This window comes from Trachurus trachurus (assembly GCF_905171665.1).
Source record: "Trachurus trachurus genome assembly, chromosome: 8".
In the NCBI taxonomy this organism is placed as follows: Eukaryota; Metazoa; Chordata; class Actinopteri; order Carangiformes; family Carangidae; genus Trachurus; species Trachurus trachurus.
The window spans coordinates 16,466,006-16,478,309 of NC_139905.1; the positions used below are offsets into that span (position 1 = coordinate 16,466,006).

Genomic DNA, 12,304 nt, shown 5'->3' on the forward strand with positions numbered 1-12,304 from the left:
TTCGGTTTATGTATCATTACCTTCATTTCGATTTGTGAAAATGTTTTGTCAATGGACTTCATTAGTAATTGCCTATTGATTTTTACAATTTATCAATTCACACTTTACAAAAATGCTTTTGTAATGCAAGAAAAGAAACCTTTACACAGTAAATCACAACATAAAAATACACATTAAAGCAGAAGTAAGTGATATATTTGTGTTTATAAGTCTTAAATAGTTATATCTTCCAACAGCAATCACTTACATAGAGTGTTTGGACCGAAACACGGGTCTGTCAGTCACTCTGCTCTGCTCTGAGCCAAGGAGAAAACATTTATCGTATCCTACAGTTTTTATCCAATGAGGAGAGAGAACGGCGTGTGCAGCCAAGGGACGCCGTGAATGTGGTGACGTAGGGACGAGGACTGTTATGGTGCCTTCAAGGAAACTCGTAACTCGTGTATTTCCGACCTGTGAAGTCGTACCAGTTCAATCTGGTACGAGTTCACCGGTCGGAAGTTACGAGTGGCCGTTATAGTGACTTTCACAGGTAAAACAGGTCGGAGAAACACGAGTGGGTTGCCTGGAACGATACAAAGTCGTAAGTTGTGACTTGAAGCTGTAATTTACGGTTTCAAAAGCCTGCCTGGAACGCAGCATTAGCCAAAACGACCGGATCGCTTACTTCTGCTTTAATTAGAACAACAACAACATCATTTTAGCTCAAGTGCTTCTGTGTCTATAAACAGCTACTACATTAACTATGAACATAACAAATACTGCTTAACAAAATGTACAGACTATTGCCTCATGATCACTAAAATATGTTGGGAGAACCATTGCCTCTACATTGTAGTGTGTGCTTTTCACATAAACATGATCAATTAATGTGCCCTTTTCAGTTGTGGCCTGTTTGACTAGTTGAACATACCCTCTTTCAGTCACAAACTGAACGATCGATGAAGACGTCCGAATGTCATCATTAAAATCACCCATGACAGCAATGTTTTCACCATGACGATGTAGCCAATCTAGAAACTTCCCAAGATACTGTTTAAACAACGAGAGGGGATATGATGGGGGGCGATAAATGATTGCCAATAGAATGTTAAAACTAACCAAATGATACACCAAACACTCAATATTTACATCTGCTACATTAATGATGTCACCTGACACATTTTCAGCACAATACATGCCAACACCACCATGTTGTTGTCCTTGCAATACATTCAACACTGGATCACTGCTACTATACGATACACTTCGTGGACAGTGGTTAAAACTGTACCCATTGATCTGCACCGTATTTAATGAGGAGTCTGCAGAAAGCCACGTTTCTGTTACAGCAATACAGGTAGGCTGCAAATGCTGCGTACACATCAGCACATCTGCTACATGCCGAGTCAAACTTTGAACATTCATATAAAACACACTAAAACTCTTTGGACTTGATGTGCATCTTGGAATATTCTCTTTAAGAAACGGGCGCATACTATGAATGGCATCTTTAATATCATCTTTACAGTAAATGGCCTTTTCCACAAAATCTTGAATAATTAACCCTGACAGACTCCTCACACGGCTTAAAGCCACATACGCTTGTCCAGCTGTAAATATTTTTTTAAGACACACTACAGCCTTATCAACAGTGATGCCTTGTACTTTATGTACTGTACAGGCCCAAGCTAATTTTAATGGGAATTGTCTTCGCATTCCACCCTTTTTTGTAGCTCTTTCTTCCTCAGGTTCAATGCCTACAGAACCGGGTAAATGTAATGACCCTCTTTGAGCCTGCTTCATCCTCTGTGAACCAACACGTTCATCATCAAACTTTACAAAAACTTTTTGAGGAAACGCACCACTTTTCAACTGAACAATATGGGTCACTATACCACACACACCATTAACCAGGCCATCTGCAACATCAATATTTTTACACAACATTACACGTGCACCTTTGCCTAAAAGCAACTGCTCTGCCAAACACGTGTTTGAAGCTTTGGCATGATGGCCTTCTAATAACTTTAATTTCCCTGTTTTCTTATCGTTAATAAAGTCTTGTGCCTGTACAACAAAATATTCTTCTCCACATGTTGTAAACAGCTGTTTGTCATTATGCTCATTCACTTGTCTATTAGTTGCAAAAATATGTAAGGCTGAGCTCACCTCACCAGTTTCACAGCGTTTTAACAACTCTACATCACTGTCCTGCATTGGTGTCCCTCTGGACCGAGTCCTAACCCTGTTCAACAATTGTGCAAACATGGAGTCCTTTTGCCTCATGATCTCTGTTAATTCAACAACACTAAACAGATTAGACCACAAAGTACTACCAACACCATCAACATACAGTGGCTTCCCTTTAACAGGAGGCAGCTGGAAAAAGTCTCCAACAGCAACAACACTAATATTACCAAAGGGAGAAAAGTCACCCGTTTGTTTTATTTGTCTTAATCGACCGTGAATGTATGACAACAGATTGTGATCTACCATAGAAATTTCATCAATTATCAACAGCTGTAGATCACGATACTTGGCACGAAGAGAATTTAACTTCTCCTCCCCTAGAGGCGTGTATGGCAGACGTACATCCATACCAATACTAAAAGTTGTATGAATTGTTGTTGCATGTACATTATGTGCTGCAATCCCTGTGGGAGCTGTCAGTAACACACACACAGAATCCGGATGACTACAACCCGGTGTCAATAACCTCATGGATTCATACTGAATCGCCTTTATTAAATGGCTTTTACCGGTGCCAGCACCGCCAGTTATTAAAACATGTAGCGGTGCAGGATTTTCCCCATTTATCCGATCCAAACACCATTGTCTAATCTGATAAAAAACATTCAACTGCGTCTTATTAAGAGACCTAACAAGAGACAAACCATCAGTTCGAGACATAATGTTGCTAGTTTTCTCCAAATGTGAGACATTTTCACGAGTCACTGCTAAATCTGGAATGTTTTCCTCATCACCTTCTACAGCCTGCGCAGACTCTTTCATTTCCTCCAAGCTCTCCAGACGCTCCAACTCCTGCTCTGGACAAAGCTGACACCACGAGTCTTCAATCACACCGTCACGGTCAATAGTACTCTGAATATTCTCTAATTCATCTGCGTCTATCTCAATCAAACTTCTATTTAAGTCAACTACTGATTTAACAGAATGCACAGACCCATCAGAAAATGTTACTTGACCGGACATATACACATCCTCAAAGGTTTCACAGTTGAAATGATTTAACTCAATATCAACTCTATGAGGAAGGAACAACTGGAGGAGAGTCTGATAAAACTTCTCTGGACTCTTTGTCGGTGAAAAGCGTGCATAACGAACTACTGCTGGCTGCGTTCGGGTTCTTTTTGTTACAAAACCACAACCATTCTTCAATTCAATAGGTGATGCACATTTTTCATTTTTACTCAGAACCCGAAACTCTGAGGCAAATGTTGCCAGACAAATGTCAGTGAATGTACTATCATTTGGCCTATTCTTATATCGGTCTGAAATCCCTGTCATCCAAATATCATCCGAATCAACGTTACCAGATGTAGCTCTCTGCCTCAAAACACTCAAAGGTAAACTCATTTTAACAACATTGTCTCCCGTTGGAACAAATACAACCTTCCTAGAGCACTCCTTCAGGTGCATGTTCGTCAAACGATAAACAGACTCTTGAGCACAGACATCTCTGTTATGCAGGTAGACACTACCAAGTCTTTTGAACGCTTCCTTAGCACTAACATTACCTTCTTTTTGGGCCTCCCTCTGGGCGTTTCCTAACAACAGCCCCATCTCCTTTTCTGCCTTAGAAATATAAGAGATGATGTAGACAACACACGCATAGGCGTCCACGCAAAACTGAATATCTAAATTCGCACTCCAACATTTCAACAATTGCTTATTGTACTGATTTATCCAAACCTCTTTAACTTGCCTTTTCATAACAACATGTGTGTTTCTACTCATTCGATTGTAGGCATCCTCAAACAATTCCTGACTTACACCAAGGCTGCAAAACAACTGTTCTACACTGTCAAAAGAGCAATTTTCCTCTGAAAGAGCCTTTTTAATGTCAGATAAAATCTTATTTGCAGCATCACTTTTCATAAGTTTTTGCTCAGTCAGACAAGGACAAACACGACCTGCTTCTGGGGGACATGTGCACTTCACAACTTCCGGTTTACGACTAATAAATGTACGCGCTGAAACGGGCTTTGGGAAATTGAAGCGACAGACAGTCTTGTTCTTTTTACACGATTTTGAATGCCGTTTTGAATGTTGTTGTACAGATGTGACGGTTTCCAATAGTGTGTCATCATCTGTAGGGAGCTCACACGTTACATATTTGTCAATAAACTGAACTACCTCTTCATCTGTATTCTTATCTATTAAAGGTGCATTTTCAATCCAAAACAAACAATGCACATGAGGTGAGCCACGTTGCTGGAACTCTACCCTATAGAAATAGTCCTTTATTTTACCAATTGGATGTGTGGCCGACATCAAGACCTCTCTCAAAAAACAATGCCAACGGAAATCAAACATCCTGGCTGCTGTGACAGGATTTCGCCGCAGTAGGTCACACCTATCAGCCCACTCTAATTGGTCAACAGTCTCTGTTCTTCCGTCCTGTTTCAAAATACTACTAAGGAGATTCTGCCAGCGCAAATCAGCGGAAGAAAATGAACAAAACCATGTAGGAACACCAAGCTGACGGACACAAGCTAACAGGTCCCGCTGTGCTCCCTGCCAAAATGCTGGAGTCCCTCTAATCGGTTTCAAGAAACGATAACCATCGTCAAACTGCAATAACTTATTTAAAGATTCTGTATCTTCCAAAATATTTATCTTGTCAAAAGTTTTACCTCCTTTACCTTTACGTAACGCAATGGAAACATTATTTTTGACCTGCTCAACCTCTGACATATATTGTGCAAAAAAGATATATTCTACATTTTGGGAAAACCTGCCATCAGCATGTAGAATACGGTTATTAAAATAGCGTGACAATGTCAAACGATGTTGTCTACCACTATGATAAGTAAAACGCCCATGGGGGAACAACACAGGAAAACATTTAGCTTCATTAGCATGATCAGACAGCAGCCTAACAGGACTATTTCCCTCTCCAGGGGCCACATTCAACACATCATCAAAATACTGGTCCAACACTTCCTGACCGACATCAACAGGCATCAAACAGGTATCCTGGAACATACAGTGCTGCTGTCTGTCATGAAGAAGCTCATCTTGACCCTGCTCAGCAACATCAGTACTACCATCAACCTGCTGATCACCATCTGTCCCTAAAACAACAATGTCTTCCTCCCTACAAAATTCATTTACCCATGCATCATTGAACTTAACGTCTTTATAATGGACATTATGCTGTTTTAAATATTGCAACGCCTGCCTTACACGCATTGTATCAACAAACTGATACTCATAATGCCCTTTATATGTCAATTTACGCTTTAATTTCACACGCAGCAATGACCCTTCCATATTGGAGCGGGGCAACAAATTACTTGTCTCCACTATGTTAGCAGGAACACATGTCACAGGACCATGTACCCCATTTTGCCCCCCTTTAGGCAATGCCAACATCTTCATAAAGGGAATATGTAAGGCTATCAAATGCTGTTCTAAACTATTTAAACAAGCCAATTCTTGTGGAATAGCAGAGACCATCAAATTGTTTCCTGCATATTCTGGGGGAACTTCACCTTTATTAATTTTGTAATGACATGTATAACAGATCCACAGTTGTCCTCTTGGTGAATCCAACCATTGACAAGGCATTAAACAATTGTCATTACAAATGTGGAGATAGTGCTCATTAATACACTGCTCCGCAACGACAGATGTTGCTTTCCTGGTATTATATTGTTCCTTTTTACATTTTAACACCTGATGCCTGAACAACAAGCGGTTACAACTACAACACACAAAGTCAGGCCCATGTCTAACTTTATCTAAAAACTTCTGCATAACAACATCAAATTGCTCTGCCAGTTTTTTATCCTGCTGTCTCTTTAATTTCACAGCAGCTAAAACACGCTGTTTCTGGACATGATCTTCTTTGTACTTTCTAATGCTCTGACTTTTAATTTTCTCTCTGTGATTTTTATCAGACTTGTACTTCCGAATGCTAAGAGTTTTAAGTTTCTCGCGATAAATTTTATCAGATTTATACTTCCACACACTAACAACTTTAACTTTCTCGCGAAAAATCTTATCAGACTTATACTTCAACAATCTAATAGCTTTAACTTTAGCTTTAACTTTCTCGCGATGACTCTTATCAGACTTATACTTCAACAAGCTAATAGCTTTAACTTTAGCTTTAACTTTCTCGCGATGACTCTTATCAAACATGTATCTAAGGGCATTCTTAACTTTAAGACGCATCTGATGACACTTATTTACCCTATAGTTCCTCTCACTATGACCTTTTAAGCTAAGCCTATATAACGGGTTTTCCAAATATTCCCTTCTGGTATTTGCCTTGGTCTCCTCCCTAAACAAAGCATTTGATTTATATTTAAGTATTTTTTGGGCTACCCTTTTCTTTTTCATATAGCTAGAAAGTGTTGGGGTTGGTGGGGTAATGTCAGATGTGGACTCACTCAAAACCCTACTGTTATCTTTAGTCTTCTGTCTAAGATTGTACTTATTGGAATCAGGGGTGTTAACTTTACAGTACCCATAACAGGTCTGTTTTTGAGGTTGTGCAACACAAACAACATTTTCATAATGATTCCCATGAACATTCTCTAAATACACACCCTGATCAGATAAATGCGCAGTCTTGCAACTATATTCAAGCCATCGACCATTATAAAATGTAAACACACTAACACCTAAATAATCAGCTGTGGCTTGAATTTCTATTTCGGTTGCCCAATTACCAACATACCCCACTCTTGACTTCTGGAGGTATTCTGCCATGGACGAATACCCACTTCTCAAAATACCCTGATATGAGACAGGATTGCTCTGCAACTGTTTCACAGCAGCGCGCCTAATCTTGCCATGATACTTCTGCGTACCACTAATGGCCTGACTAACTGCCCTGAAGAAACAGTTCCCATCACCAACAATCTTCTCTGTCCTACATGGAGTACCTAAAGGACCGACAACAGAAGATGAAGAATCAATTTGCTCTGATTCTACGTTGAGCTGTTTACACAAAGCGAGAGCAACATCAGTAGAAAGGGGACGGAATTGTAAATTTCTACTTCCTACATCTGCAACAAAAACAACATCAGAATTAATTGCAACATTATCAGTGCTCTTCACCTTCTTAAATGTGCTTTTACTCAGAGTGAGCTTACGCTTTTCACCTCTTTTAGTGGCAGCACAGACCACTGGTGCAACAGGACTGTTCTCAACAAGACCAGTAGCCTCTTCCTCCATGCAATCAACAGCTGGACTAACACCCAGGGCCAAAGGACCTTTCTCAGAAACACCACTCTCCTCAACAGGACCAGTAGCCTCTTCCTCCATGCTACCACTGTCCTCAACAGGACCAGTAGCCTCTTCCTCCATGCTATCAACAGCTGGACTAACACCCACGACCAAAGGACCTTTCTCAGAAACACCACTGTCCTCAACAGGACCAGTAGCCTCTTCCTCCATGCTATCAACAGCTGGACTAACACCCACGACCAAAGGACCTTTCTCAGAAACACCACTGTCCTCAACAGGACCAGTAGCCTCTTCCTCCATGCTATCAACAGCTTCACTAACACCCAGGGCCAAAGGACCTTTCAAAGAAACACCACTGATCTCAAACAGCTTGGGTGTTTCTTTAAGAGCTCCTGCAAACTTGCAAATGTGCTCAGACAAATGGTGGAGAGACCTAAAATAAACAACAACACTTTTCCCTGCACCATCAACCATCCCATCTGCACTGCGAGCATGGGAGTCAACCACAGCGTACTGCCCATCTTCACCAATGATGGCACAAGTGCTGCCACCCACTGTAAAGAAACAGGTGTCATATTTTGTGCACACCTTGTTTAAACCATCTAAGAGAGTGGTGTGCACACCTGCATCAATAAATTCTCCCGTTACCACATCAACATCGCCAGCTGCATAATCACCAAACTCCAAATCAAATGTATCTCCATCAACGACACACTGCTGAGGCAAATCTGGAACAGAAGGACGCTCAGCCCCAGCACTGATCAAGTTGCCCTCCCTCAAAGACGTGTAGAGCTGATCACCAGAGACCACTACCTTGTCCAGTGTGTCAGACTGCCATGAAAACACACTCTCAGTGGTGTGTTTCACCAGAGCCACCAAACTAACAGCCACACACTGAAGACCTCTATATGTAAACCGCTGGTCGCCTTGATGGAAACTCCCTCTAACGGAAGTGCGACCCTGGGACTGAGTGGGAGCCTGTGGAGCCGCCGCCACCACAGGAGCACTGCAGCTCTCTCCCTCAGCAACACACTCCTCCACAGAGATGCTACCAAGACCAAACCACTCTGAACCTAACGACTCCTTCAGATTCAGGATGTGCCTCATCAGGTCATTCCAGCACGTGTTAAAAACAACAGCAGACCGACCCGTGTCTGAACAAGCCATTCCTGAAGCATTGCGCTCCCTACAATCCACCACTGCGAAGTACGTCTCGTGCGAAATGATCAAGCTAACTGCTCTGTGGAGATGCAACACACACATTCCATCTCTCAACAGATGCTCCTGCAGCTCTTCGCCCAACGCAGTCCCATCTTCGAACTCCTTGTCGACAGCCTGACCAACATCCACTTTCCACTTCTGACCAAACAGACCAAACTGCTGCTGGCCGAACCCACCCCTTCTATTTCCCACCCGAGCTGCCAACTCCACCCCCTCAACACAAACATCATCAATGTCTGCTGCGCGCCAGGTACAAACTGGAGAGACACTATGTCTGACTGCTGCAACGACACTGCATGATACGTAAGCATCGACATCGAAATGGGACGATGCTTTACGCAGGCTGCTCCCTACCACTACTGCGTGAGGCTGATTGCCTTTACACCTGCAAGGCAAGGGGTCAATACGCTGACCTGAAGGCTGGACAGGCAGTGGGGCCGGAGGAACAGCTGCAGGAGGAACAGCCACAGGAGGGACAGCCGCAGGAAGGACAGCCACACCGGGAGGAAGAGTGGTCGCCGACGCAGCACAGGTCGACACGGGGTTGAGTGTCGCCTCCTAACAGAAAGAGAAAGAAAGCACATTAGCAATGACATACACAGACATTATCATTCAACAATCATGCAACCACAGTAGCCACAACAGTAGAGAATATGCAAGAGTCCTTCAAATAACTCTACTTACCTCCTGCTCCCCGAGCCGGGCTTCAGGACGGACAGTCAACACGGATGTTGAGGTCACGACCTAGAGAAAGAAAGAAAGAAAGAAAGAAAGAAAGAAAGAAAGAAAGAAAGAAAGAAAGAAAGAAAGAAAACCTTGACTACAAAGGAAATACCGTACACATTTATATATTTTCCTTAAACCTATTATATAAATGCTCACAGGGTTTGCTTAAATGCTGTGAAATACCTACATTTGTACCTTAAATAAAGTACTGTTTCACATCCAACTTTTGGATACATTAACACAACTGCACCTACCTTCACCGCCGCCGCCTCCTGCATGACACTGGCAGACACAGGAGCGGTACGTGCCGCCACCACCTGCAAATACAGAAAATAGGATCATAAATATCATCCTAAAAAAACAAGCAATGACGTCATTTTTCACAGTAACTACACGACAGACATACATTCTAGACATACATTCTAACTGCTGTTAACTGCTCAACCTGCAGCACAGTCTCCATCTGGATTAAATCATTACATACCTGCTTCCTAGCATGTCTGGGCTTCAGGGAAACAGGTTTGCGTTGGCGTTTCACAGGCGGGGGCTAATGTGAGAAAAAAATAATCAAATCGTCAAATACAGATTACAACCCTTTAAGCACAAACACTGTTGCATTATTTCCAGTCTAGACGAAACAAAAACCAAGTTTATATTTCATCTATCACAAGTACTGTAAATTTCACATTATCTACCTTGTTGCCTGTGGGAACGCCGCCGAGAGCCGATGGAACAAGCGTGTCCATGGCCTCCAGAATGTTTGGCGAAAACCGGGCAGGATTCGATGGAATGTCACACTCCGCCTTCAAGGCCACCGAAATGTCATCCATCTGTAAGAAAGACATGTAGCTTCTTTGTAAAGCCTGCAATTTCTTAAATGAAGCAAACACAAACTATCACTGTTGTGTAGTTAAATAAGAACATACGTACCGTACACTGAACCACCTCTGAATCCTCGTCACCAGAGCCGTGCTCCTCAGAGTCGTACTCCTGGTCACCGGGGTGGCTACGCTGTAATGACAAATGGCACAAAAAATTAGGATCAACTGACAATGTTCTCTTTCTTTCATCCAAGCGCAGTCACAGTGTTCAACCTCTTACCTTCCTGCCGGACCGAAAAGTTGTCCACGTGGTGGGGGGGAGTCGTGGAGTATTGTCAGGGGTCTCCTTCCCCACCAGAACCAGAACGGGAACCACCCGCTTGTCAGGCGTTGGTTGAGGCTTTGGAGAAACCAGGTACTGCACCTGTGGCGGAGGTGCTGGTCTCTCCAGGTGCCCGATGGTGGCAACCCACAGACAGTCTGCAAGAATATCCACTCCTGCATTACCGCTGAGGTGAATCTACAATGACACAAACAAAAGATTAAACATTAATTTGAAAAATGCGACTTTTACTGAACATGTTGTATCACTTCATATTGGTGATATTAAAATACATTCTACTTACACCATCACGGGCCCAGAGTCTGCGGTTACTGAGGGGGAAGCGGTCAAAATGGTGATAAAACGTAACACCTATAAAAAGAAAAAAAGAAAAGAAAAAACATTGATCATAAAAAACACGTTTCAAAAAGGCAGTGTCAATTTAAGGTCAGAAAACCATTAAGGTGATAATATTATAAATTATATAATTCTCAAATACAATTGCAGCCATATCATTATTTTCAAACATACCCAACTGTTTTGACACGGCGGAAAATTGATTCCGGAATAGCTGTTGGATCCCCTCCGTGACCTTCAAGCGTGGTACAAGGTCAGCGACAAAAACCTAGATATAACAACACAAAAATAATCGTTAATAACTAAAAAAAAAAAACCTATGGACCTGTACACAGCAACTTCATTTTTTTTTTTTAATAAAACATACCTCTGCAGACGGCCATTTGTTCAGTACAGTAGTCAGGTACTTAGCAAAGGCTTTCCCACCGTGTTCGGGGGTGGGACTGGCCGTGAGGTTGTTTCCTGGCGCAATGACACAGACAGCGTCAGGGGTCCGAGGAACAGCGTGCTTCTCGGTGCTGAGAAGAACAGCGTGCCGAACCTCGGTGCTGAGATGATCCGCGCACGCCCCAGGAACGGACAGGAAGCCAAAGGTGTAGCGATCCCCTGGCATCCGCACGGTCCTATCCGCAAGCTCACGCAGATGGGACGCCCCGATGACAAGAACAAACTGGAACAAAAAGACAGAATTTCTCTTAGGATGAAAACAAACATTTCAAACTACTGTGTTACTTTATAGTTTGTACATACCTTCTTGCCAGGGACCTCGGCAGGAATGTCCATTTTGTAGTGGTGCCCAGTGAGCTCCGAAAATGGCCATTGGCGAACTCGATGGCGCCACCCTGTGCCATGAGCTGTTGAAGATAAAATGATTGTCTTAAAAAAGGCCAACTTCCAGTAGTATTTAACCACAATATGTAAACACTAACAGACTATATAAATGCACATAGTTAAGACTTCAACACATATGATACATTACCACATAAATGAAATGTTGATTTTGAACATGGAAGACTACTTACTGTCACCAGAAACACTGGGGGCCGGCTGAGGATGAAACACCTCAGCCCGTCGTGCCGCCTCCCTCCGCTTAGCTGCTTCGACACGACGGTGGGACTTGCCACGGGGCATCTACAAGTAGAAAGACACAGTCAATCAATCAATTACTCAAGACAATTACTTCATTACTTTGCATCTACAGAATAACAGTTCAGCCACTTTGTCCCCACAAGCATTTATGCAGCTTTAATTGTACTGAAACATGCTCAAACACATCACTGTAAAGTCAGTATTATTCTGATAAAGTTTTGGCCTAAAGAAAACTTTTGAAATCACACTAGTCCCCCCACAAGCACTTATAGTCTACAGATTACTCAATGAAACACAGCACAGGTACACAGGCTATTGTCACACCTCTCCACTGTTCTTATAT

General features: G+C 42.5%; 1 long non-coding RNA gene across 1 annotated transcript; it reads right to left on the bottom strand.

Moving 5' to 3' along the window:
* Positions 1 to 9,675: 9,675 nt before the first annotated feature.
* Positions 9,676 to 10,355, bottom strand: LOC310990690. The gene is made up of 4 exons (XR_014595592.1): positions 10,303 to 10,355; positions 10,068 to 10,202; positions 9,857 to 9,919; positions 9,676 to 9,689 (listed from the first exon to the last, which is right to left on the bottom strand). It is a non-coding gene; the product is annotated as an uncharacterized lncRNA (long non-coding RNA).
* Positions 10,356 to 12,304: the final 1,949 nt, after the last annotated feature.